This window comes from Aedes aegypti, chromosome 3, assembly GCF_002204515.2.
Source record: "Aedes aegypti strain LVP_AGWG chromosome 3, AaegL5.0 Primary Assembly, whole genome shotgun sequence".
In the NCBI taxonomy this organism is placed as follows: domain Eukaryota; kingdom Metazoa; phylum Arthropoda; class Insecta; order Diptera; family Culicidae; genus Aedes; species Aedes aegypti.
In genome coordinates, this window is record NC_035109.1 from 347208128 (window position 1) to 347233793 (window position 25666).

The following is a 25666-nucleotide window of genomic DNA, read 5'->3' on the forward strand; positions in this document are numbered from 1 at the left end:
ACTAGATTCGGGTTTTCTTTTATTTATAGGTATTCCACTAAACAGCTCGAAGATTTAATACACAATATTCTTAATTTTTCTCATGATCTCAATTAAATGCTTTTCACACAAAACAAAAGCATGATTACTGCATTCACATGAAAATATTAATTTAGAAAATATTCAAGATCTATCCTGCAATTTCCAAGTTGTTCCAATAATTTCTCCACAAATTCCTTCAGGAATTCTTTCAGTTAATGTTCTCAGGAGTTTCCCAGGGATACCTTCAGACTGAGACCACTTGAGGAATCCTTTGTCGGCCAATACCAGGCTGGTTTTTGGGAGGGCCGATCCGACAACGAATCAGATATTACCAGATACATCTTGCAAATGAACTTAGATAAATTCTTGGAGTATAACTAGCAGACTCACCATCTGTTTGGATTGGAGACGAGGTGTCAATGTCGTGTGTGAATTTAGATGGAAGTAAGGAGACGCACTTTGGAATTCATTGTTCAACATTGCACTCCAGGGTGATATTAGGAGACCAGCGAGCAAAGAAATGACACTATCATGACACGGTCACATCTTCTTCTTCTTCTTAACATTACGTCCTCACTGGGACAGAGCCTGATTCTCAGCTTAGTGTTCTTATTAGCACTACCACAGTAGTTAACTGAGAGCTTTCTTTGCCAAAGTTATCATTTTCGCATTCGTATATCGGGTAGCAGGTACGATGATACTTTATGCGCAGAGAAGTCAAGGAAATTTCCATTACGAAAAGATGCTGGACCAACCGGGAATCGAACCGAGACACCTTCAGCATGGCTTTACTTTGCAGCCGCGGACTCTAACCACTCGGCTAAGGAAGGCCTACGGTCACATATGGTCCTTGGTCTTGTGGACGATATCGGCCTCATTTAAATCGATCGCAGGTCAGTGGAGGAGGTTTTCGAGGCTCTGAAGAATCTGAATATCTCCAAGAATTCGTTGAGGAATATCTGCAAAACATCTTTCAGCAATATTTTTAGGGATACTCCCTGATACTCCTTCAAGAATTATTTTATGAATTTCTCCAGGATTTTCTCCAGAAATTGTTTGGTAAATTCTGGCAAATTTTTTTTTTCAGGGATTTCCTATGAGATACATCAAAGGATTCCTCTAGGAACTCCTCTAAAATTTCTTCGGGGATTTCGCGGATTTCACCTAGCACTCCTTCTCTTAGGAATTCCACTAGGGATTTGTTCAGAATTTCTTCCAAAGATTTTAACAGGAATTCTTCCTAAGATTCTATCAGGAATACCTCTTTGAATGCCTCCAGAAATATTTACATTTTTTTTCTTTATTAATGTGAATTTTAACACATATGGCTAGTTCTTCACTCATACAGAAAAATATTTAAAAGGATTTCTCGTAAAATACATCCAGAGCTCCCTCCAGGAATTCCTTAAATTACATTCCTTCAGCATTTTCTCCAGAAATACCACCAAGAATACCTCCAAGAGTTTCTCTGAGGATTCCTCTAAAAATACGTCCAAGGTTTCCTCCATAAAAAATTCTACTAAGAATAGCTCCAGGGATTCTTTGGGATTAACTTCATGGTTTCTTCCAGGAATACCTTCAGGTAGAGGAATATCTTTCAGGATTCGTCCATAAATTACTGCTTAGATTCCGCTAGCAATAGCTTCTAAGATTCCTCCTGAAATTTGACCATGGGTTCCTCCTGATAAACTTCAGGATATTTTTATCAATTTCTTCGTCATTTGTATAGGAGCTGTCTAGTAACATCCTGTAACTCCTCCGGAGATTCCTGCAGAAATTCCTCCAAAAATACTTTCATTTTTTCCTCCAGGAATATATCCAATGATTTGATAGGAAAACCGTCAGGGTCTAGCAATCAATAACATATCCATTGATTTTTTTCAAGAGTACCACTAGGGTTTTCTCTAGGAATACCTCCAAGGATTCCGTCAGTTATAAACCCATGAATCTCTACTGGAAAACGTTCAAAGATTTCTTCAGAAATATCCTACCTCCATGAATATCTCAAAAGATTGCTCCAAGTAAACTATGAAGATTTCCTTCAGGGAGTCTTTCTGGAATTCTGTTTAAACTTTTCTTCGGTGACTCCTGCAGGCATTCCTCTAAAGAGTTCCTCCAAGAATTCCTTTAGGGTTTCATCCAACGATTTCCTTAAGAATCTCTCCAAGGATTCCATCCGGAGCTTCTCCATTGGTTTCTTCAGGAATTCTTCCAAAGTTTCTCCCTGTTTTTAAGAATAACGATTTGGATTTTCTCTTGGAACCTTAAAGAATCCTTCTTAGAATAATTTCAGCATATTTTTCATGATCTTTTCAAGAATTCTTATGGAGATTTCTACAGTGACCCCTTCAGGATTCAATCCATTCTTAAAAACAGGGAGAAACTCTGGAAGAATTCCTGGAGAAACCAATGAAGAAGCTCCGGACGAAATAATCGGAGAGATTCCTATGGAAATTGTTGGATGAAATCCTAAAGGAATTCTTGGAGGAACTTCTTAGAGCAGTGTTTCCCAAACTTTATTAACTTTCGCCCCCTTTAGGCTAATATTTTTTAGAATCGCCACTTTAATTTATGAAACACATATGTATGCCAAAAAATGTCTTCGATGTGCATATCCCTTAATATTGTCGGTTATCGGACAATGATTAAAAACAATTACTTGAACAGTATTTTATACAGTCGACTATCCACATCTCGATATCTCACCCTATGTCGATGAATTCTTCGGTCCTTTTATTCTGCATATAATTATCATCTCCATGTGTCGATATCTTCGTCGATCGATGTACTGCTCATAACTGCATATTTGTCAAAATCGACATTTTTGAAAATTTCGAGTTTGTACCGGGGAGAGTTATCAAATGACAAATACTTTCGATCAACTTACCGAAATCTATGAGATTGTTCTAGAAAAAAAATGCATAGTTGTTTTGTCACATTGGCAATTGTAACCGCATAACAGTCACATTGAGATTATACATGAGCCTCATAATGTAGTAGCAACAAAATTTCTATCAGAATTATTTTTTGACTACTCTTCCTATATGCAACATGAGTTGTACAAAATTTCAGCCTCAAATAAGCAATTATGGATTCATAGTGATTTTTTTGAAATTTTAGTTTCCTTCAATACTGCAATGAAATGCAAACTAGGTATATCATTTACTAAATGCCTAATTTTGTCGAATGTTACAAATATGCAGATATGGATAGTTTAGTCTTGTAGTTTTTTCATTCCTGATTTTCTTTCCGTACGTCGCTATGCCCATTATCAAAGGATACTAGTTCAAATTTTCGTGATTCAAAATAATATAGGTGCATAAGATGACGTCTGCTTGTTTATTATTTTGCTTATTTTCCTTCGTATTTCCACGCAATCAACGCATGCTTCGTAAACTGTTTAAGGTTAACGTCAACGAATTAACGAAACGACGTAAATCGTTGATTAACGTTAACAACTCTGTTTTGTACGCATATTTATCGATCTACAGCAAATTGTTAACGATTTTCTTCGAATATTTCGATAGGTAATCTCAGAATAACATAGTATGAAAACAATATGTGAAAAATAGAATCCATTTCATTACAGCAGTGTTGCCAATTTTGATGATTGTCTATGTACTTTGAATGGTCTTCTAAGAATGAAGCAATTGTGTTTCTATTGTGCTTTTAATGTGACATTGGGACTTAATAAGTAACTCTGTGAAGGCGTAAGTTATTTTTCATATTAATACTATATTAGCACTTCCGTCAGGGCGTACTTTTATCCAAAAAAATCTAATCATATCAGTTCCTTTCAAATTTAAAATATTTTTCTCTAAAAAATATAGGGGAAAATGATTTTATGATATCTGTTATTGCTCCAAAAATAATTCGATTTTTACCATCAGGCTTCTGATTGATGATGTTTTCTAAGAACAAGCCTTTTATGAAAATAAAAAATATAAATTGTCGAATTTTTCAGCCAATTTGAGCAATCATTGGTTTTGATAACCACCAAAAATCGGCCGTTCTAATCGTTGTTCTATATTCGTGTGAAATTTAATTATTTTGGAGATTTTTTATTATCACAACATTGTAAAATACTTGTCGAACGATGTACAGAAACCCGATTGAAATTTCATTCATAAATTTAAAAGTTATAGCATGCACAAAGTGTCCATTTTATAAAATGAACAGTCCTTAATTTCAAAGTTCCATACAAAAAAGTTCCTAGTATTCAATATTGAACATTGGGATAATTACTTAAAATTCTCAGATAAATGTTTTGAACTTTCAAAACATGTTATCTGTGTTCTCAATGATATCAGTGATTTATCTTTTCGATTCAGAGAAAATCTCAAATACCGATAATTCACATGATATGGAAAAAATGAATGCATATTACAAACATTTTGTTTTTGACAATCATTCAGTGTTTTCTATCATAATTTTAAACGGAACATGCTTAGAGTTCTAAGCAGTCTAAGATAAAGGAAATCATGAAAATGGTTTAGTTTAGAAATGATTCTCCTTCAGATGCATTAGTAATAGTTTCTTGTTGTATAGTTGTACTTGAGTGTGTTCTTCAAAGGTTATAAGTAACAATTTTCAACTGCTCCCATGTCAGCTTTTTCTAGATTTTCGCTCCCCAATTTCTGTTTTACAAATTTTCGCCCCCTTGGACCTGAAAATCGCCCCTAGGGGGGCGAATTCGCCCACTTTAGGAATCACTGCTTTAGAGGATTCATCGGGTTATAACTGACGGAATCCTAGAGAAAACCCTAGTGGTACCCTTGAAAAAAAATCAATGGATATATTATTGATTACTAGAGAAAACCCTGACGGTATTCCTAACAATTCATCAGAGATATTCCAGTTAGCAGTAATTTATGGACGAATCCTGAAAGATATTCCTCTACCTGAAGGTGTTCCTGGAAGAAACCATGAAGTTAATCCTAAAGAATCCCTGGAGCTATTCTTAGTAGAATTTTAAAGTTATTTCTTGTGTAGATCGTGGAGGAAACCTTGGACTAGAGGGTCTTGTTTCCCGGACTCGAAAAAATCCCGGGATTCGGGATTTTATTTTTTAAAATCCCGGGATTTCCCGGGATCCCGGGACAAAAATCAAAGTCTTCCAAAACGACTATAGAACGACCAGAGCGCGTATTGAAGCTTTGTTTAGTCTTATTGAGCAGGTTCACAATACCCGAACCTGTTTTCGAAGCTTAAGTTGAATTATAAAGGCCCATTCACAAATTTCATAACGCTGAAGGGGGTGGGTGTCCTTGGCGTGTTACAGCTCAAACAAAATTCGTCTAAAATGATCGTTTTTGGCGTTATGACATTTGTGAATATACCCTAATATACCAAAAAAAATCCTGCCTTAGATTTAATTCATCAATATTTCACCTATCTGCAGTTGAAGTCAACGGACATTTCTTATAGTTAATTTGAAACGAAAATCAATCGTGCTACATAAAATATAGTATAGGTGATACCAATCACTCTTAAATTTTAAAATATCTTATAAAATCTATCTCATGATTATATAACTTATATACATTGTTGTGTCAAATGGAATCTTTGGCATGGAATTGTTGGCATGACAAACACAAGTATGTTCGTCATGGAAAATTGTAAGGTACACCGGGCAAACTACAACAGGTAGGGAAAGGGAATGACATTGATAAAATTTTAATATGATGAATAATTCAAGCACCAAAGAAATTATTAACAAATGGAATAAACTGCAGAGTAGCCTGTAACAGTTTATTGAACATTACGTAATATGTTAGTTACGTAATGTTCAATAAACTGAATAAATAGAAAAAAACAAGTTCAAGCATAAGTGGCCTTAAACCTCAATAAAAACGGTTTTTGAGTAAGCTAAATGCAATAACTAAAATACATTCCTGTATCAACAGTCACCGGAAAACATGTAGCTTGTTCTGTGCCATTATTTGAAAATAATATAACAATATTTTCTAGTTCGATATGCAATTTCGGGAAATCCCGGGATTTTCGAAAATATCCCGGGATTCGGGATTTTTTAGATCCCGGGATTTCCCGGGATTTTTGTCCCGGGATTCCCGGGACAAGACCCTCTACCTTGGACGTATTTTTAGAGGAATCCTCAGAGAAACTCTTGGAGGTATTCTTGGTGGTATTTCTGGAGAAAATGCTGAAGGGTTGTAATTTAAGGAATTCCTGGAGGGAGCTCTGGTAGTATTTTACGAGAAATCCTTGTAAATATTTCTGGAGGCATTCAAAGAGGTATTCCTGATAGAATCTTAGGAAGGATTCCTGTTAAAATCTTTGGAAGAAATTCTGAACAAATCCCTAGTGGAATTCCTAAGAGAAGAAGTGCTAGGTGAAAGCCGCGAAATCCCCGAAGAAATTTTAGAGTTCCTAGAGGAATCCTTTGATGTTTCTCATAGGAAATCCCTGAAAAAAAAAAAAAAAATTGCCAGAATTTACCAAACAATTTCTGGAGAAAACCCTGGAGAAATTCATAAAATAATTCTTGAAGGAGTATCAGGGGTAATCCTCAAGAATACAGTTTCTTCAGAGCCTCGAAAACCTCCTCCACTGACCTGCGATCGATTTAAATGAGGCCGATATCGTCCACAAGACCAAGGACCATATGTGACCGTAGGCCTTCCTTAGCCGAGTGGTTAGAGTCCGCGGCTGCAAAGTAAAGCCATGCTGAAGGTGTCTCGGTTCGATTCCCGGTTGGTCCAGCATCTTTTCGTAATGGAAATTTCCTTGACTTCTCTGCGCATAAAGTATCATCGTACCTGCTACCCGATATACGAATGCGAAAATGATAACTTTGGCAAAGAAAGCTCTCAGTTAACTACTGTGGTAGTGCTAATAAGAACACTAAGCTGAGAATCAGGCTCTGTCCCAGTGAGGACGTAATGTTAAGAAGAAGAAGAAGATGTGACCGTGTCATGATAGTGTCATTTCTTTGCTCGCTGGTCTCCTAATATCACCCTGGAGTGCAATGTTGAACAATGAATTCCAAAGTGCGTCTCCTTACTTCCATCTAAATTCACACACGACATTGACACCTCGTCTCCAATCCAAACAGATGGTGAGTCTGCTAGTTATACTCCAAGAATTTATCTAAGTTCATTTGCAAGATGTATCTGGTAATATCTGATTCGTTGTCGGATCGGCCCTCCCAAAAACCAGCCTGGTATTGGCCGACAAAGGATTCCTCAAGTGGTCTCAGTCTGAAGGTATCCCTGGGAAACTCCTGAGAACATTAACTGAAAGAATTCCTGAAGGAATTTGTGGAGAAATTATTGGAACAACTTGGAAATTGCAGGATAGATCTTGAATATTTTCTAAATTAATATTTTCATGTGAATGCAGTAATCATGCTTTTGTTTTGTGTGAAAAGCATTTAATTGAGATCATGAGAAAAATTAAGAATATTGTGTATTAAATCTTCGAGCTGTTTAGTGGAATACCTATAAATAAAAGAAAACCCGAATCTAGTACTATACCATTTAATTCCACTAGAGTTTTTTTTTCATTTATTTAATATTGCAGTGCTTTTTTGGCTGTCCTTAAGCTACATGCTCATTTCCAAAGAATTTCAGAGCTGGGAGGGGTCTCGTGGACTTTGTTCTACATAAAACATTTAAAATGTATATGCCTTTGCCCATATACGCAAACAAAACAGCAACTTTGGCTGAGAAAACTTTTCAGTTAATAACAATGTAAGTGCTCATAAGTACACTAAGTACACTAAGCTGAGGAGCAGGGCTCTGTCTCAGTTGGGACATAACGCCAGAAAGAAAATTAAGATCATATTGTCTACAAAACAGAAACAAGTGATCAGTGGGAGGGGGTGTATTTGAGGGTCAACCCTCCCTCCCTCTCCACCTTAGTGGATTTTGGAGTAAGTTTTTGGTGTGAAACCACTTGAAATACGAAAAACGCTCTTAAAAGCATGTTTGGCTTATTCAGAAAAATGTTTTGCTACGTGTCGTGTTTACACTTTCGCCTTCTTGACATTTCGGAGGTTCTGTTACTAAAATGATGAAGGATATTTCCCTTCACGAAATTTTACAGGCTTGCCATAGTGACAACCATTAGCATCCGTAAATTGCTGTTGGAGCATTTTAATACATTTAATTGTTAAATTATATTCAATTTGATTTCTAATTTTCCATCTATTAGAGCAAACTGCAAATATTTCAAATGTTATCGTTCAAAATAAACGCTTCTCTTGGTTTTAATTCAAATTTAAAAAAATAAGACTCAGTAACTCAGAGAGAGAGCGAGAGAGAGAGAGAGAGAGAGAGAGAGAGAGAGAGAGAGAGAGAGAGAGAGAGAGAGAGAGAGAGAGAGAGAGAGAGAGAGAGAGAGAGAGAGAGAGAGAGAGAGAGAGAGAGAGAGAGAGAGAGAGAGAGAGAGAGAGAGAGAGAGAGAGAGAGAGAGAGAGAGAGAGAGAGAGAGAGAGAGAGAGAGAGAGAGAGAGAGAGAGAGAGAGAGAGAGAGAGAGAGAGAGAGAGAGAGAGAGAGAGAGAGAGAGAGAGAGAGAGAGAGAGAGAGAGAGAGAGAGAGAGAGAGAGAGAGAGAGAGAGAGAGAGAGAGAGAGAGAGAGAGAGAGAGAGAGAGAGAGAGAGAGAGAGAGAGAGAGAGAGAGAGAGAGAGAGAGAGAGAGAGAGAAGAAAATGAAATTTTGAACTACAAATATTTGGGTACTGATCTGATTACTATTTGATTTAGAGCATAACAAAAGGTTTATTTATATTTTATTATTCTTGTACAAGAACCGCATCAACCTGCTTGATAAAATTGTGTCGTTTTCGTTCAATCTATCATAAATTGTTTCAATAATGAAGTAAAAATGTTGGAATTTGATGAATTATTTGTTATTTTTTTATTCAAAATATTTGATTTCATATTACAAACATTGCAAGGCTTCAGGCTTTTTTTTTAAGAAAAGTACTGATCTACAAATTGTGACTTTTAATTGTTGTGACTGCACATAGAACCTATTAAACTGCCAAAGTCTCAATTTCAAAAGAAATTCTTAATTTTATGCAGTTATTCTATTATTTTGCTGGATAAAAGAAAAACAAAATAATGTGGTTGAACCGTCTTAAGCCATCCCAATTTTTGTAAAAATATCCACTTTTTTGCGTCGTTCGTCTCCCTGAGCAATTTTCTGGATACGACACTGAAAATTATATGAAATATTACATGTAGGTCTATTATTTGATTTTATAAAAATAGTTAACTGAGAGATTATTGATCTATTGAACATAATTTGTAAGCAACCTTATACAGAAAACCAATCTGTAGTAGGATAGACGGTCACTAATTTTGTGAGATATTTCATCCTGCTGCTCCAACAGTTCACGCTAAGCATTAGTGCGATACCTAAATTACTTTATTGAACCTAAGAATTCACCTCGCTCGTGCTGTGTATCACGGGCGAGTTTTACTTGGTAGTGTTGTACTTTTACAACGGCGTGAATGGCACGTCATAATTTCTACTCTCACTTGTCCACCTCTATGTAATTAATAGACGACCTAAAACCCTTCAAAATGCATCAAAAGTTCCACGTCATAGGCGAGAAATGCATAAATTGAGTCCTCGCTACACGCGCAAGCGCACCCCCCATCTGCTCTGCACCGTAGCTCAGCTACTAGTGCGAGGAATTTAAAGGGATCAGTCTTTATGAACACACTTTCGCTACTGCGGTGGTCGTGCGGCGACCGCACTAAATCTGCACTTATGCGTCTGTTTGCAAACCAAACGCCGCGAAGAGAAGAATAAAATGGCGCATGTTGCGAAGCGATTTCATTTCCCCTTCGCTTCGGCACGACCGACATCTGTCGTTTCCGAGCACTTCATCCACACGCGGAGGCATCAACACACGAACGGACGAACGAATAGAGTTATCAGCCGATATTTATTTTGATTTTTTTGCTCTTTGAAGCACAACTTTCAACATGATATTGTGACGAATCTACAAGAGATACACTTTTGCTCTCAAAGACACTTTGGTAGCTAACAAGTTAATGCATATTTTGCAGAAGAATTTTTTTAACATTAATTACGATAATATTAATAAAATTCATAAAAATACGTCGAAAAATGCTGATTTTTCCGTCACTTTTTGCAAACTTTTCGTAATTTGAGCCTTTGAATCATTTTCTACAAAAATTACGTCCAAGAAACTAAGATAGATTAGATCATAAGCTTTCGATTCATGCGCTGAGATTCAATGTATGACGCATAGTTAATTAGATATGTGGTTCCAAAGATGAACAAGTTGAAAATCTTAAAATCGTGAATAACTCACTTAGCAGTGATTTGCGACCCTATGTTCCATGGGCACTTTTTCATATCTCATGGAGACCTATCTACCCTCCAATTATTAAAAACATGGAACCAAACACCCTGTATATATTTATATATATATATATATATATATATATATATATATATATATATATATATATATATATATATATATATATATATATATATATATATTAAAAAAAAAAACTGCAGCGATACAATATTTTTCGTGTTTGAACTTGCCTAAAAAGAATGTGAATCCGAGATGGTGGCTGTTTCAAAGAGAAAAATGCGAACTGGTAAACAAACTTGTAGTTTTATTTTTTATTTTTATTCCACGTCTTCAACTCTAAAGCTGTACAGACTGATATGTGACACTTAAATTGTTCACAATACATTGAAGATTAGAATAATTTACATTACAACACAGCATCGATAAAAAAGAACAAAAAAAAAAAAAAACGCATCGAAATACATAAAATCAAACACAAGTAAAATTAACAGCTTAAGTGATCACAAAACTTCTTTACGGTTTCCATACTTTATTTTGTCGCCGGCGAAATTCACGACACCTAATACCATCTGGCCAGGTTGCTGCACACAGAGCCTTATCCTTCCATTTCAACTTGAGTACGACTTGAAATGAAATGTAATCCAGAAGACTGCAATCAAATCGAGTTGACACCAATTTCACTATCCTCAGGCAGTCTCCAGAAGGCACCCCCAATCATTGATCCACCACCGTTTCAATATCGTTCTCCGAAGTAGCATTGTCGATGTTTGTTAATAGCAACGAAAAACAGTGATCGCTTGGTGCTGTTTGCAGATTCTCGGTCGGCATGATTTGATCAGGTATTGTAGCATCCTCGTGTCTAACGTTTGTTCCATTTATTCTATCAGCAGAAACCACAGGAGTAGAATGACAGAAAGACATATCAGTCGACTGTGTTTCATTCGGAGTGAATCGTTGAAGGGTGTCCACAATTAGAGATACTTGTGATTTCAAATCAGCTATTTCGGCGTGAATAAGGCTTGTATCATCCAGTGATCTCGGCTTTTGTTGTGATTCTAACCATTCGTTGAAATTCGGCAAACATTCAGTACACATCCACATCAGGCCTCGTGATAAAGATCGTAGTTCTTCTCTCCTAACACCAGCGCATGCCATATGAAAAAAGTTTTTACATGGTCCAGCACACATGACATACAACCTTAGTTCTGTGTATATGCAAATTGCACACTTTTTGCATTTCACCATTTCTTGGCAACTTTTTGATGCGATTTCGGTCATATTGCAGGCAGATGGTTGATAATTACGCAGTTTTTTCACAACGATACAATGAAATATTAGTTCGTTTGCAAACAGTAGACTATTTTAGCAATATTTTTGCGAAAATTCCTCGAGAAAACAACGAAAATCAACGAAGAGAGCGGTACGTCAACTCAACACAACGACAACGACAACCAAAACCAAAAAAAAAGAGAATCATTAACTCTACCTAGGATTCTCCAGAATTAACATCAGAAATTCCTCCATTAATAACTGTAAAATGTCTTCAAATTATTCATCCAGGTATTATTCCAGGGTTCCTCCTGAAATGTTTCCAGAAGTACTTCCAAAGTGCCTTTCTAAAATGCTTCTATGAATGCCTTAAAGTACTACTAAAGAAATGCGTCTAGAGATTGCTCCGGTTTTTTCTTTCCATGATTTATTCAAAAGTCTTGCACAAACTACTCCAGAGTTTCGGTTAGAAACTTCTTCATAAATTGTTGAAGAGATTGAACTAGTGACTTCTTCAAGGTTTGGTTCAGGAATTCCTTCATAAATTCGTATTGGTATTTCGTCAAGAACTTGTATAGAGATTTCTCCAAAAGTTTCTTTGAGTTCCTTCGGTCTTTCAAAATTTGCTCTAGGAATTCCTCCCGGGTTTCTGTTAGAAATTCGTTCTGTAATTTTAGCTGTAATTTCTCTAGTTATTTTCTCCAGTATTTTCCAGAATCTAGCTGTGGGATATCTCTTATACCTTCAACAATTCCACTCTGAAGTCCTTCAACCTCCAAAAAATCGTAGAGGTTTCTACAAAAATTCCACCAGGGATACCTAACTATTTATTTTCCATTAATATTTCAGGAGTTCCGAAGGAATGCATAGAGGAATTGGGTCTGAACTTCTTAAAAAAATGTCTCGGAATTCCTGGATGAATTCCCAGATCAACTCTGGTGGATTTCCCGAAGGAACTCTGAAGTATTTCCCGGAGAAAGTCTGCAGGACTTATCAGAGAAACTCTTGGAGGAACCCCGGAAAAATTCCTGGAGGAGCTGGGAAGGATTTCCTGGAGGAACTCCCGAAGAATTGCCGGAGGACCCATGAAGAGTGGAGCTTTGAAGGGCTTTCCAGAAAAACTCAGGAAGAATTACTAGAGGATATGTGAAAAAATCCTAGAGCAATTCCGGAGCGATTCACAGAAGAACTCCGGTGGCGTTCCTGTGGTAACTCTAAGGTGATTTCTTAAGAAACTTTGGAGAAATTTCAGAACAAACTATGGAAAATTTCGAAGCAATTCCCAGTGGAACTCTGGGGGAGCTTCAGAAGAATTGCTCGATGAAATCCAGAAGAATTGCTGCAGGAACTCCAGGAGAATATCTGGAAGAAAAGAATTCGTGGAGGAACTATCTAAAGAAGATTCGGAGAAATTCTAGGAGAAATTCATGGGAAATTTACAAAGGAACTCTGGGAGATTTCTCGAAGAAACTCTGTAGGGTTTACTTGTTTTAATTATGAATCGTGGTTTACGGCCAACCAGCCGAGTGGAAGTTTAACAACTACCGAAAAGCTAAACATTACATATAATTTGCAATTGGATTAGATGGACAAATTGATGTGAAGATTTGCGAAAAAGTTACACGTCTTCTCAGTGAGAATCGAACTCACGACTCCCCGATCTCTAGTTGGGGCGCGTTAACCACTACGCCATGAGAGGACTCATGAACGCAGAAGTTAACCTGAATTCGATTTCAGCTCAATAATCACGTGGTCCTCTTTCGCAAAGTGCACCTCTTTCGGAAGAATTAGATGCCCATCCAAACACAACGCTTTCTATATATATCCAATGCCTAGCCCGAGAGCGCATTGTTTTTTTAGATATAGGAATAGCACACTACACTAGCCAGCAACTGCGCTGGCTGAGGTTTCTATTGTGTGGGCTTCCAATGGGTCGCGACGTTCTCAAACGACCGGTTACGGAACATGAGTCCGTTGCTCGATAAATACTTGTTTTAATTATGAATCGTGGTTTACGGCCAACCAGCCGAGTGGAAGTTTAACAACTACCGAAAAGCTAAACATTACATATAATTTGCAATTGGATTAGATGGACAAATTGATGTGAAGATTTGCGAAAAAGTTACACGTCTTCTCAGTGAGAATCGAACTCACGACTCCCCGATCTCTAGTTGGGGCGCGTTAACCACTACGCCATGAGAGGACTCATGAACGCAGAAGTTAACCTGAATTCGATTTCAGCTCAATAATCACGTGGTCCTCTTTCGCAAAGTGCACCTCTTTCGGAAGAATTAGATGCCCATCCAAACACAACGCTTTCTATATATATCCAATGCCTAGCCCGAGAGCGCATCTGTAGGGTTTCTTGGAGGAAGTCTAGGGGAATTTACGGAGTAACTCCAGAAGAATTTAGAGTAGAGCTCCGTAGGATTTCCGAGGACTTGAGAAAATTTGAAAATTTCTGGAGAAACTAAAATTCCTGGAAATACTATGGCTGAAATCCGAAGGAATTTCTGGTGGAGCTCCAATTTTCGGAGGAACTCCGTATTAATTCCAGGAGAAATTCTGGAGAAATTCTTGGAGGACTTGGAATTCCAGGAGGATCTTCGTATGGTTTGCTGGAGGAGCTGCGAAATATTTTCTAGAGAAACTCCAGATAAATTCCTGAAGGAACTTTGGAGGAAACTCCAAAGGAACTCTGGAGAAATTTTTAGGGTATAGTCAAAAGAGTTCCTGGTGAAACTTTGAGAAATTTTTGGAGAAACTTTGTGCAACTTCTGGAGGAACTCCGAAAGAATTCCTGGAGGAACTCTGAAGGAACTCAAGGTGAAGCTCCAAAAGAATTCTAGGCAAATTTGTTTATAGATTTTTTGGAGGAATTTCTAGAGAAACTCCTAAACAAGTCCTGGAGAAACTCCGGAAGAATTCCTGAAGAAACTCCGAAGCAAATACTGGATGATCTCTGAAGACATTCCTACAGCAATGCCTAGAGTAACTCTAGATGAATTCCCGCAGGGACACCGGAATAATTCCTGGCGGAGCTCTGAAGGTTTCTCTGGAGGATGTCTGGAGGTATTACTGGAGAAACTCTAAAAACGAAATCTTGGAAAAATGTCCGGAGCAACCCTGAAGGAATTCTGAAGGAATGCCTGGTAGAACTCTCAAGGAATTACTCTAGAAGAATTCCCGGTGTAGCCCCAAAGGAGTTTCCAGCAAAAATTCTGAAACAACTCTTAAGGAATTCCCGGAGAAATTCCGAAGCTAATTTTGGAGTAATTCCTGGTGAAAATATCCAACGAAATTCATCATCAAAATCTCCGGAGAATTCCTGGAGGAAAACCCCGAAGGAATTCCTCTAGAAAGTCCATTGAGAAATTCTCGGAAGAAATCGTAGAAGGAATTCCTAAAGAAAATTCAACACTTTGTTGAGGAATCTTCGGAAGTATTTCCGTATAAATTCGTGATAACAGCATTGGAAAAATTTCTGCAGGAATTCCAAATCCGGAGAAATAACCTCTAAAGTTCCTCTAAAAATTGGAACATTGGGGAAATATGCACAGGTTTGGTTGGGTTGGTAGTCAGAGATTTGTTCAGGAATTGATTCCTCCAGTAATTTTTCCAATGATGTGTACACTTATTCATTCATAACTAGTTGCTGAGATTTATTCAGTGATTTTTCCAGGGCATTTTCCAAATACAGATGCATGAATTCTTGCCTTCAAGGAAAACATATATGGGTTTTGTAAATTCACTAAGGATTCCTTATTGAAATGGAACAACATTTCCAATATATTCCGCCAATATATTTAATGTTTTCTTCATAAATTATTTCAATATTCTAGCAGGAATTTCACCGATGTCCAATAAAAAAATTAAAAAAAATCATTAGGGATTCTTCAATAAATTCTTTCTAAGATTCCTCTAGAATATTTTTCCTGAAATTCTCCATAAACTCAAACTGCATGAGCTCCTTCAGTACACAGTATAAAAATTCCCCTGAATTTTCGGAGAAACAGCTGAAACAATTCTGGAATGAACCGTAAGATGTTTTTGACGGAAATCAAAGAAAAATCCCTGGAAGAATTTCTGAAGAAGCCTTGGAAGGAAATTCTCAAAAGTGCTTGGAGTAACAACCAGTATAATTTCATGATAAATCCTTGAAAAAACTCTAGAAGTCAGGATGATAACCTCGGATTAAACTTCTTAAGGATTGTTTAATGAGTATCTGGTGAAATTACTGAATGGGTTCGGAGGAATCTCTGATCGAATCCTTTGACGAACTCCTGAAAAAATCCGAAATTCCTTACGGAAATCTACCTGGTTTATTTCCAGCAAATTTTGCCGACAACAAGGAGCTTCAGTCACTTACCCAAAACTGTTTCGTGCAGTCTGTAGTAAGAAAATGCTTCAGTTGTATTTTGACATTATCTTTACAGAAAGATGAATTTTTAATTTGTTGATATAACCTTGATGGTTTTCATTAGCAAATGGAACTTTTTTTTTTTAACTGAAAAAGTTGGATAAAAATCGTATGGAATTTATCACTCCAGAAACCCATAGTGCATTTAGGTAAACATCAAAGTTCTTATCTATACTTGTATGCCTCAAAGCATAAAAAAACCCAACTTAAACATTTGCCCAGTGCTATGACGACGACTTCGAAACATCCCAAAGCAAATATGTATCGAGGTGTACCTGTGCGGGTTGTGTGGTGTACCAAGTGCACTGTAACCAGCTGGCAGCATAGCGGATACACCGATCATCGGACAGTGAGCAAACACGCAAACAAGACTAGTTCACATCAGTTTGTTACAGTTTTTATCGTTTTCGTCTCCGGGAATCGTTTATCGGACAATGACACTCTTGGGCTCAAACAAGAACACGACTCGTCTCGGGACGTTCTACGGCTGCTTTTCCGTACATATATGTCAAGAATTTATACGATCCCAGCCGGACCAGACAAGTGAGCCAACGGCAATCTCCACCCAAAGGGAACATGTTCTCAATCGCTGACTGGATGAAAGAGGCATTCGGAGCAAAAAAAGCAAACATTCCGCCTAATTGAATCCGGGCTCGGCTCGCAGTCGCCCACCCGTGACAAACCGATCCGAACGGCCTTCCTGGTCTCATCATACACGCCGCCATCCACCACAGTGCCATCCCGGCATCCACGGGTACATGGTCATAATCTTTTGATAAAATTTTAGCTCATCACTTGCCGTCATTCCAATCTACGGATCTGGAGCGCACGAGGCATGTGATTTTCCGACTGCTCCCTAGCTACTACTGCCCGAGCAGAAGAAAATAACTGCCGAATATCATAATGAGGTATTCCACACCAGATAATGTTCAATACTTACAAACTGAATAAGGTATGAAAAAGCCCTTCATAAGAGGTAAAATAGCTCAGGTAATATCTCATGCATATTCTACAAATTCAAAACTGATAATTGGATCAGGTATTCTTCTTCTTCTTGGCATTTATGTCCTCACTGGGACAGAGCCTGCTACTCAGCTTAGTGTTCTTATGAGCACTTTCACAGTTATTAACTGAGAGCTTTCTCCGCCAAAGTCGACATTTTCGCATTCGTATATCGTGTGGCAGGTATGATGATACTCTATGCCCAGGTAAGTCAAGGAAATTTGCATTATGAAATGACCGGGAATCGAACCCAGACACCTTAAGCATGACGTTGCTTTGTAATCGCGGAATCTAGCCGTTTGGCTAATGAGGCCTTTAAAATTAACCCATCTTTCTTAGATAGGTTGTTCTTTCAAGTTATCATTGGAAAAGCTAGTCACTAATATTTTCATTTGGAGCAGCTAATTATTTTGAAAGGTATCCTTACAGTTTTCATTAAAGTAAACGCTCTAGCAAGAATCGATCATTTATCAATACTGAAAAAGCAACAAGCAAACGGAGAAAATAAGTCGAAGCTCGATATTACGACAACATTTATAGCGACAAAAGCTCTATATAGTGACATTGTTCTGTCCAATGAAACATATTTCACTGTTATTATAATTCTTTATAACGACTTTTCTCTATTACGACGGTCCCATGCGATGTCGTTATAACAAGCTTCAACTGTATCACAATGGGGCTCTGCACTGTTATGATTTTGTATAGAATTTTGATGTTTACTGGCCTTGTTGTTTACTAATTTCATAAAGGAGTGAAAGAGAGCCAATGATTTTTGTGCAGAGCCCCATTGACAACATGAAGGAGCTGTTGTTTCAATTTTGACAAATGACTGATACAAAACAGAACCTTAATCCTCCTATAATTTTATTCAGAATATTTCACTGCTTTTATCTCTTTTTTTAAACCGTCACCACTTTTCTACCATCATCATTTCTCCATTGGCTTGAATTAAACACAGCTAATTTTTGTAACCATTTGTAACCATCCCATCGAAATTCATCTGAATCATCGCATAAACCAACGAAAGATTTGACTACAACAGCGATCAAAGGCTGCTGTGTTTCAAGTATGCCACAGCAAAACGATTGTATGTCAGGTTGGTCTTTAAGCGGGTCCCATAGAACAACACTTGCAGCGATAATCCATATTTCGAAAATGTGGTGAAGCATCGATATTGTCAACATTTATAATGTCAAAATCGTGAAGTCCTTCAAAATTTGTTAAATTTGGATACTGATTATCAATTTCTACAAATTGATTAGAGTTGCAATTATTGAATGACTATCGATTCCAATTTATACTGAATTTTATTGGAAAGGAAAAATGCACAAAAAAAGACCGTTTGATTTTGGAATGGTTCTTTGTAAGTCGAGATCTAATGGACATATTTAACGTTCTCCTCTATGTGGCAAAATTCAAACTTATTTAAACATAAACTGAACAGCTTCAGGCACAACGAACAATTTTGTCGAAAATATCTACAAATAAGTTATGATGCACAAGATTCTGAAATATTTTGAAAACGTTTTTTTTTTCTCTTATAAGCAGGTGAAATCAACTCACCAGTAAAAAATATGCACTGCTACGGCAAGTGAAATGTAATATGATGTTAACAAAATGTTAATAAAATCTTAAATTTGTTTTACCAAATTAGGATGATAGTGTTGTCTAAAAACACAGAACACCGAGATATAAGAAATTAATGTAATGTTTGGAATGATACTAATAAAGAAACTAAAAAAAAAAGAAAAAACAATATGAAATAATAGTGAGCCCCCATCAGTTACCAAATATCGAACAAATCAGACAAGTACCACAAGCGCTACTTATCAAACGACTTTACCAAATCTCTGATCTGCTTCAGCAGATATAAAGTTTTCAATTTTTAATTTTCTAGTGGCAGAATATTGTGAAAACGAAGCATACAGCACATAGTCCATACGATCAACATTGGCTGATAGCTGTTTTCATTTGTGAGACATATGAGCATGTATATGAATAAAATAATGATGCTCATTGGCGTCTCCTAAAGGTCAGAATGTTTAACACGACAGGCATGCAACGTGTAGCCCTTAATCTAACTTACAGCTTTAACGAAATCAAAAGCCTTCTATCGCAACTGCATCGGCCTATATTATTAATTTATTTACACCCTACCTCTTTTTAGGACCGTTATCGGGGGTCGTAAAAAGAATCAGTCATATAAAAATCTGGGGTATTATTATGTCTATGAAAAATGCAACATCTAGATGTGGAAATACTGATCTGAGATATTCAGCAAAATTAAAGCATTGGTTAAAAACTTTCCAAAACAGCCGTTCATGTTTTTATATTTTGGTAATAGATGGCAACACTGCTCGATTGTTATCAACAGAGTCAAATACATGGGGTTGTGATATGCAAATACCAATACATTTTAAGGGTAACGATACCGAATGTTCACCAAAGTTGAAGGAAGTGTTGCGTGCCATACAGTCGGTCGAAGCACAAATGTCCATGTGGCTGGCAACATTGTTTAAGAAGAGTAAAGAAAACATCAAAACCATAAAACTTGAGCGGAATAGAACATTGGAATGCTTGGTAACATAGCAATACTCTTCAACTGTAATCCAGTTTACATGTAGGGTTCAAAATTTTGTCGTAGCTGGCAACACTGCTGAAGTAAAATTCCGCCGTCAGGCAGTGCTAGTGTGCATGAAACTTTTGTATTGCGGGTATCTCAGGATCGTGACCACTTAGAAAGATGGCGTCTTCGGCAAAGTTGTTCAGTAGCTCAAGAGCTATCATTATTCCAGTCAAGAGATTTTAGATTGTTCCACCAGGTGGCGCTAGTGAGCACGTTTTTTTTTGTTTTACGGATATCTCAGGATCCGTACCACTTACAAAGATGAAGTCTTTGGAAAAAAATGTTTATTATTGCCAAGAGGTTCGAGATTTTGCTGTCAGGTGGCGCAAGCATAAAACTTTTATTTTGCAAATATCTTAGGTTCCTGACTACTTAGAAAAATGACGCTTTTGGCAAACTTGTTCAGTAAGTCAAGGATTATCATTTTTCTTGCCAGGCAATTCAATAGTTTGTCCCCAGAAGGCACTAGTGAGTATAATGTTTGTTAATAATCTCGAACTTATTGGCTGGATTAAACAATTTTTACGAAGGCGACTTTCTAAATAGTCAGGATCACAAAATATCTTCAAAATAACAGTTTCATGCTCACAAGCGCAACGAGATGGAAAAATCTCGAATTTCATGGCTCAAACAATATGATATCCGCAAACTCAGATATCCGCAAAACAAAAGTTCCATGCTTACTAGCGCCGCCCGGTGGCTAAATTTTGAACAGAATCCTGAGATATCAGAAAAACAAAATTTCGATGTTCACTAGCACCGCCTGTTGGCAGAATTCCGCATTTCAATGACCACCTCATGTCAATTCTTAATTTATTGAAGAATTTTGGTGAACATGACCATATATTTCGAATACTTTTTAAGATATTGATCTTTTATATTAACGGTCGTTAATCTGAATTTCTGTCGTAGAAAAGTGGTCGTAAAAAGAACTGTCGTAAAAAGAACGGTCATAAAAAGAGGTTGGAGTGTATTTTTATTTAATTAATAATTTTGAAAGAGGGAAAAGCCCCTTTGAGTGATTTTCAATAAAAATCTTCTCAAAAAGGCACAAAACCTTTTCTTTATCTCTTCTAAAAAGTTATAAAATAAGAAATTCAAACCTAAATCTTCTTCCGAAATAGATTTTTTTTCATATATATTTATCGTTTACAACTTTGCCGAAAATCATTTCCAAATTGGAGCCTCAAGCCTCAGTAATTAGACATGCATAGCTGGATACGCGTTATTCGTTCCTACTCGGGCACTGGCACTGGGACAGTTTCAGTGGCGCATCGCGTTCTCCTATTTGATCCTATCTGTAATTCTCAATCTTCAAGACGTAATCGTTGGCTGCTCCTGCTACTGCTGTCTCTTTAACGGGTGATTTCCAGCGGCTGGGTATTTTGCGTGAGATTCTTTCTTTTATAGCTCCCGCGTGAAAGTTAGTTGGCCGTCGTGCAAGGTGGTCGTTCCAGTAGGTAGTATGAGTACGGTGTGCCACTTTGTGTTTGTATCTTGAAAATCTCTTTGTGCAACGTTTGGTGCATTTTCTGAATATAATTGAGTCTCCATAAATAGTAATAAAAAAAAGATGACTTTATACAAAATATGTAACCGAGAAAAACATGTTTGAAGAGCTTGACACATTAGCGCCCCGTATTGGCAAAATTTGTGGATAATTCGTTACAACTGAACACGCTATGTCTGAACCAGACCATTATAAAATCGAATGTACATCGGGTTTTTTCTCGCTAGAGTTCAGTATTTGAGCTTACAGAGCTGAATTACTGTACTTCAAGTAGTTCTTAGATTATCCTTAATGAATGGGTTATTCCTGTTCACAAACTTATGATCCATAATTAAATTAATCCGTGAATAACTTTAAACCTGTTACGCTCGTGGTTCCGATACACCAAGTAATTCTTGGATAAACTCAGATAGTAGGTGTACTCAAGAATTGAAATTATATGTTTCATTTAATCATAAGACATTCGATAAAAATTCACTAATATAAATACCGCCTCTAGATACTGTCTACCAAATTGCTTGTGACTGACAGCGAGGGATTCTACACAAACGACATGATCTGCAGGTCAACCATAAACACGGGACAACACGAACGATTTGCATTCATCCTATTATAGTTGGGGCGAGCAACATGCGGCAAACAACTTGGCCGAAGCCTGGAAAAAAATGAGCAGCTTCAGCGAGCATCTTGATTTTTCCTACTGATTGCATCATTTAGCGCGCGATAAAACAACATAGTGTCTTTTTTTCTCTTCCCTGCGCCAGATCTACGCCACGCTCTTTCAATGGGCTGGTAATTTCTGCTCTACAAAGATAGGTTGCCATCGAACCTCTGCTTTTCAAATCCTGGTCCTGTCTGCTGCCCGGTTTCTGGATGTTGATTCTGAAGTCGTACGACCGTTGCGGGCAGATGCGGGAGGAGATTCCACGTTGAAGCTGTTCGCTGTCTCCGCTATCTTTCTACATTGGTTTTTCACTGTTTCTGTTGATCAAATTGCGGCATCAATGGCAAACGACAACCTCGTTGTCGTCCTCATCGTCAGTGTCGTTTGTGCAGGCGATGGATAGCAAAAGCATAGATACTCTGCGAAAATGTTGACTTTACACACGGAGAGCCTGAAAGTTAGGTACTGGCATTGAAGCCAACGTGATTCATTCATTCATGGCGTTTATTAGCGTAAATTAAATATTTATGAATTGCCAGCATTATAACGTGACGACTCGGGATGGAAGGCCAATATGATGGTGGACCAGGCCTTCGAAATTCCTCATTGGTAATGCATCTCGGTGTAAGACGACAACGACGATCAACTTGGCGTCTGGCACACGCACTTCTGCCAATAGTTGCTCGTTCAGGTTCTCGGCTTGTAAAGTGGCACAAATTAATGCAGACGACAGTGATGGATCTGTTTGTGCGCCTTTTTATTAAGGAGTGGCAATGTTTGCCTGCGTTACACCATGGAGTGCTGCTTCTGATGGAGGTTTTTTCTTCTCCCCATCATTGTCTGGTGTAATTGCTGCAAGCTGTTGACATTAGATTGAGATAAATGTTTCAATCTACGGCAGTAGGATGCAGTTCGTTTGGTGGTCAGTAGAGATTGGTTCATATGATGTACAATCTGAGAATATACTGGGCTAGAGCATCGATTCTTAGACTAAACTTTATACAAACCCATCTCTACTGACCATCAAACGAACTGCATTCAACTGCCGTAGTTACAACACTATTATTCTTAATTGGTGTAACTATAATTAATAGTAAGTTCTTAATTGGTGTAACTGTAAATAGGATGTTATTAACATATATAATAGAGTGGTTCAAAAAATCGTTTTTGCTCCACACCGCTCATTCGATTTTAGACCAAATTCTGAGTGTCCTCCCTAACTTTGAGCTCATTTGGATGAAAACTGAGACCAGGTCCGTCCCACTCGGGCTCAGATTGGGTACCACTTCTAGTACTGCATTTGGTCCCTCGGTAGTGCAAAAAGTACCCACGTTTGACAGATCGCAGTACACTTTGAACGGCATTCTAGATTACCTCATGAGCCATAAAATTTTGGGCAACTGCAAAGGACATGGGGGTCTTTAATTTGTCTTTGCTGAGACTGCACAAGCCTTTTAAAGTTTGTATGGGAATTACTATGGGAAAAGCAAGCAATTCAATCAATCGGTCATAGTGTTTGCCCATGTGCTCTTGGGGATTAGACTTGTGTTGATTCTGTGAGATACAATAATCAGCTACAACTTTGCCGAAGACCGTTTTTGAATCGGACGCCCCGGTAATTAGTTAGGGGAACTGGGGGTAAAATGAACACCCTAAGCAATTTTCATGTTTTCCTGCTTAAGAAGGTGTCAGATTCTTTTTTCATTGCTCAGAATTGAAGAAGGATGTTTATGCAATGTAACAAGTTGAAATATTGTGATGGAAATAGAATTTCATCCACATTATTATAATTTTGAAAACTTCTTTCCACAGAGTCAATGTTCCAAACATGTGGGTAAAATTAACATGTAGCGGGGGTAATATGAACACATACTTGGGGGTAAAATGAACATGCAGTGGGGGTAAAATGAACACCATTCAAATTGAACGGGTTGCGGCATGATTCTCGGCATCTGGTACATGATCAATGCATATCTCACAGACATTCCGGAATCGGTGGAGTATTTAGTCGCGACCATTTCGATGGCTGACCATATCTGTCTTAGTATTTTCTCCGGAAAATTCTCGGCATCTGAAATAAAATCCGGTAGTATTCACCCTTACCCCCATCTCGAGTGGTTCATTTTACCCCCAAAGAATCAACTTTTTCAAATAATAAGTTCTAAGAAATTAGAAGATAAAAATACCTTCAATTTCCGTCTACTTATCATAAATACTTTAAAGATATGATGTGCTACGTAGTTCAATAGATTTTTGATGATTTGAGTAATAAAAACCTTAAATTCCACGAGTGAAAACTTACATCATATGAGAAAACGGAGAGGCGTACTTTGTTTTTGTTTACTTTTCCAGCTTTTGACACTTCTAAATCGCGCTAGAGTTGTCGAAATAGTCCCTTAGAATGAGGATTAACGATGGTGCTGTATTTTGCATAGATTTCTATCATAATTTCCGTAAAACACAAACCTGTTCATTTTACCCCCCTGTTCATTTTACCCACAGTTCCCCTAAGTCACTACCGAGCCACGTTTCAGTTAACGCGATGACATCATAATCACAGGACGAGAGCGCTAGACGAAGATCGGTAGTCTTGGTTCTCAACCCATGGACATTTTGGTAGAATATCTTAAGAGGATTTGGCGCAATCGGGCGGGAGGTGTTGTACTTTGACCTGGAGACTGTTTGGCTGAAATTCGATCGATAAGCGCTGGATGATGTGCCGGAGTTCGAGCTAAAATTCGAAAAGTCTTCAGCGGTGGAAAGTTCTACAGGACACGCATACTTGCCTGGAATTGCAGGCTGGAAGACCCCTTCCAAACCTCCGTTAACAGGACCAATTTAAGAAGGAAGGCGATCATCAGGTTATTTCTCCGGGGAATTCATTAGAAATTTCTGCAGGAATTCATTCCACCACGAATTTCGACTGGAATATATCTTACGATTCATCAACGTAGTCCTCCAACAGAAATTTTCAGCGGCTCTTCCAGGGATTCCTCCGATGCATCTTAAGGATTCCCACCAGGAATTCCTTTTAGGATTTCCTCCATGCATTTCTCTGGGGATTTACATCAGAAATTTCTACGTAGACTTCATCCAGAAATTCCTCCATGGATATCCTCCAGGAAATCCTCTCGGGATTTGTTTCGAAAATTCTTACAAGTATTTCCTCCAGTAGTTTTTCCGGGGATTTTCTTGAGGAATTTCTTCGAGGTTTTCCTCCCGGAATTTTTCCGGAGATTTCGTCCAGGAATTTCCTAGAGATTCCCACCAGAAATTCCTTCAGAATTTCCTCTAGCAATCATTCCGGGGATTTGCTCCAATAATTCTTTCAGAGATTTCCTCCAGGAATTCCTCAGGGGATTTTCTAGAGAAATTCCTCAAGAGATTTTTGCAAAGAATTCCTTCTGAGATTTTATCCAGCAATTCTTTTGGGATTTTCCTCAGAGATTTCCTAATAATTTGATATAGATTTATCCAAATAAATCAAACGATTGCTACTTTGTCCTCGATAGACATCATCCCATTCCAAAAATGAAACGCAAAGCTATGCTAATAAACAACGGTTTCTCATCTGAACAGTGAGTGCAATCTATTCCTTTCCGATCATGTTCTTCATTTCAATTAAGTGACATTAATGGAAACGCAAAGTAAGGCAACGGAAAATTATTTTCCACTTTATCTCGTCCCAAGAGCCAGATGAGAAGGAAGAAGTCAATAGCCTTCCGTTCGGTCTGGAAGCTGTATGTAACTGCGTCGTGTCTGGTAAAGTCACTTATTAAGTAAAGGGTACAAAAGTTCACCGACAACAGTTCAGACGAGCGGAATG

At 37.7% G+C, this 25666-nt stretch overlaps 1 protein-coding gene across 13 annotated transcripts in view; it reads right to left on the reverse strand.

Annotated features, from left to right (window-relative positions):
* LOC5566052 (CD151 antigen) overlaps nucleotides 1-25666 on the reverse strand; it is a 280588-nt gene that overhangs the window by 104501 nt on the left and 150421 nt on the right. The gene's annotated exons all lie outside the window — the stretch shown is intronic.